General features: G+C 46.1%; 1 pseudogene; it reads left to right on the forward strand.

Annotated features, from left to right (window-relative positions):
- The first annotated feature begins 882 nt into the window (after positions 1-882).
- On the forward strand, positions 883-2,345 carry LOC107743917 (thyroxine 5-deiodinase-like; annotated as a pseudogene).
- The last annotated feature ends 396 nt before the right edge of the window (positions 2,346-2,741 follow it).

The following is a 2,741-nucleotide window of genomic DNA, read 5'->3' on the forward strand; positions in this document are numbered from 1 at the left end:
TTTTCGTCTGGCTAAATGTTGTTTGAACATCATAGAATGCATTCTGAACTTATGAACTTAACTTGCGACATATTTAAAGCGCAATTTGATACAGTGTGCAGAATCTTACATGTTTAGGTTGAAAGGTGATACAGTAATGCATGGCTGTCATGTAAAGCAACGGCTGTTTTAAGATTAGTGCCCCGAGCATATATGTGAAACAATATCTACCGTGAACACTATAGCTTTATATTCAAATAAGAAATGCAGAACACTTCCATTTCCAAGAACAAAAACACCTTTAAGCAATGAAATAAATGACTCAAATGGAAAACACTTATGGTTAGACCATTTTTTTAAATTTGGCTAATCATGTTTTGGGTTGTATATTAACCATATCATCTTAAATCATCTTGAGTAACTCTGTCCTAAGGGTACAAACCTAAATCTGAAGTCTAATTCGATAGCGTACTTTATGCACGTGAACAGTAGTGCTTAAGTAGTTAAGATTCTGTGTAAAGACGTAATGCAGCATAAAAGCCAGACTAAATAATGCCTGCTCTGACCCGCCTCAGCCCCAGTATCAGTACTGTATAAAGGTGTAAATGCATTTATGCCACCTCTGAGCAGCATCTGAAAGACACCTGAATGCCACTTCAGAAACGCTTCTGTGCCTTCTTTAACTGCACTTTTTCATTCATCACTATTGAAAGTATTGAGACTAAAAACGGCATATAGCGCACTTGAAGTTTAGACAGCTTCGTACTTGTGACGGAAGTGATGCAGTTTTTTTTTTTTTTTGCATCGCTGTGCATTGAATGCTGAAGAAAACTTTATAACTGACTGAATCTTTTTCACGTCAGTTTCTAGAATTGTTAAATAGTGCATGATTGAAACTCTCGTGCTGCGCGGCAGTGAATGCGCAATTGATCCGCGTAATGTTGACGCCGGCTGATGATCAGAGGCGCGAGCGCCGCCTGCTGTCTTCAGATGATGGACTGACTCTCTCTCAGACTCGATCAGACATCCGTGCGCTGCTGCAGGACCGAAGAGAACTTCTGAAGCCATCAAGAGTTTTGATGTTAATAGGAGACGCTTTGATTTTAATAACGCACTCCTTTGATCTGCGTTCCGGTCCTCGACGGAGTGACATTCTGGCGTGATGAGCAGAAATATGAGTGAAGTGCCTCTATCTGTCTGTGGTGTATTCCAGCATGTGTTTGGAGGCGGAGTGACTGACTGACATGCATTCATCACATAAAAGGGAAGTTGAGCAGCTGAACATCAGAAACTCTTCTGGCATTGATCATGAATACGGTGAAGGCGCTGAGAAACGCGCTCGCGTGTTTGGTCATTCTGCCGCGCTTTCTCGTCGCCGCCTTCATGCTGTGGTGTCTTGATTTTCTGTGCGTGAGGAGGAGAGTTTTGATCCGTCTGAGGGATGAGGAGGAGGACGAGGACCTTCCGCTGTGCATCTCCGACAGCAGCCGCATGTTCAGCTGGGAGTCGCTCAAAGCGGTTTTCCACGGACACAAGCTGGACTGGATGAAGTCCGCGCGTCTCGGCCGCGACGCGCCCAACAGTGCAGTAGTTCCGCTCACGGACCCGACGCGCAGACGCGTGCTGGACTTCGCTTGCGCTCAGAGGCCGCTGCTGCTGAATTTCGGAAGCTGCAGCTGACCGCCGTTCATGACGCGTCTCAAGGCGTTCCAGCGGCTCGTGCTCCAGTACGCGGACGTCGCCGACGCGCTGCATCGAGGAGGCGCACCCGTCCGACGGCTGGATCAGTTCCGACGCCCCCTATCAGATCCGCAAGCACCGGGGTCTGGAGGAGAGGCTGAGCGCCGCGCGGCTGATGGCGCGCGAGGCGCCGGGCGTCGCGATAGTGGCCGACAGCATGGAGAACTCGTGCAACAGCGCGTACGGAGCGTATTTCGACAGACTCTACATCGTCCAGGACGTTTCTGGAGCTCTGACTGATTTTAAATGGTTATTTTCTGACACAATCCGCGCATTCAGGGACGCGTGTTTATTGCGTGGACGGAGCAAGAACACCCGAGTGTCCGAATGCATGCGCAGAGTTCAGATGAGTGATAAAGTTTACCCTCCTTAACTTCATGCTGTTGAGCTGAATGCATGACCTGCTCAAATAACCAGAAGATTCACAACAAACACTGAAATCAGAGCGCGCGGCTTACCTGGCAATCAGAAGCTGTCTTCTAACTTTTTATGTTGCATAATGTAAAGCATTATTATGAACTAACATTATGTAAAAACTAATACACTTTTAAATTAACATTACAAAATGAAGCATTTGATCGGTTCCGCCGCGTAATTCGCACCCTGTCCGAGCTGCTGCTGATGTTCGGGGAGTTTGTCCTCGTGCGTGTTTAGTGCTGGTCCTCGTGTCCGTTTCTGTCAAAAGGATCTTGTTGTGCGTAAATGGTCTCTGTATTTTTTGTGAAGGTCGATTTTTAAAAGGTCCGCGACCAGAAGATCGACACTGATGTCTAAAATACAGGACGAATCCGTGTAAATTATTCCTTTTTATCAAATCCATTTCGTAATAAAACTTTTCATCCGAAGACTTGTGGAGGATATGTGTTGTGTTGATTGGACGTGTATCTGATTAAGTCCAATGAGGAACGTCAGAAAATCAGAAAAGAGATGTTGGTTTCTGGAGTTGCACATGCAGCATTTCTCAATTTTCCGTCCTTGAACCCTCTGATTCACCTTTAAGGTTCACTCTTATAAGTCAAGGT

The sequence above is a fragment of the Sinocyclocheilus rhinocerous genome, unplaced genomic scaffold, assembly GCF_001515625.1.
Source record: "Sinocyclocheilus rhinocerous isolate Xijiao unplaced genomic scaffold, SAMN03320098_v1.1 scaffold1068, whole genome shotgun sequence".
NCBI classification, from domain to species: domain Eukaryota; kingdom Metazoa; phylum Chordata; class Actinopteri; order Cypriniformes; family Cyprinidae; genus Sinocyclocheilus; species Sinocyclocheilus rhinocerous.